This window comes from Egretta garzetta, unplaced genomic scaffold (genome assembly GCF_000687185.1).
Source record: "Egretta garzetta isolate BGI_Z169 unplaced genomic scaffold, ASM68718v1 scaffold134, whole genome shotgun sequence".
In the NCBI taxonomy this organism is placed as follows: Eukaryota; Metazoa; Chordata; class Aves; order Pelecaniformes; family Ardeidae; genus Egretta; species Egretta garzetta.
In genome coordinates, this window is record NW_009259422.1 from 599,009 (window position 1) to 599,439 (window position 431).

The window sequence follows — 431 nt, forward strand, 5'->3', positions numbered from 1 at the left end:
CCCCAAGACCCCCCCTGAGCCGGCGGCTGCCCCCCGCCTTCGGCTGGGGAGGGAGGTGGCGTTTCCAGGCAGCAAGACGCGATCCCTTGAAGATGCCGATAAGATTTCTGGCAGAGGGCAGGAGTGCGAAATGAAGAGGAGCGTGTGCGTGCGCTTCTTCTCTCTTCCTTTTTTTTTTTTGCCTTTTTTTTCCTCCCCTAGCTATCTCCGGCGCAGCCTTGCAAGAAGAGAAGCTTGTGGGCATCTGTGCTTTGCTTCTGCTTCCCCAGGGGGCCATCAATATGCAGGGCCCGTTACCTGCGTAAAGGCCCTTCGCTGCCTCGGCGCCGTCAGGGTTGCGGCAGGAGCTCTTCCCGCAGAGGACGGGGCTGGAGCCGAGCGGGCAGGGTGGCTCGGGCAGGACGCACCGCTCCGGAGGAGGAGGAGGAAGA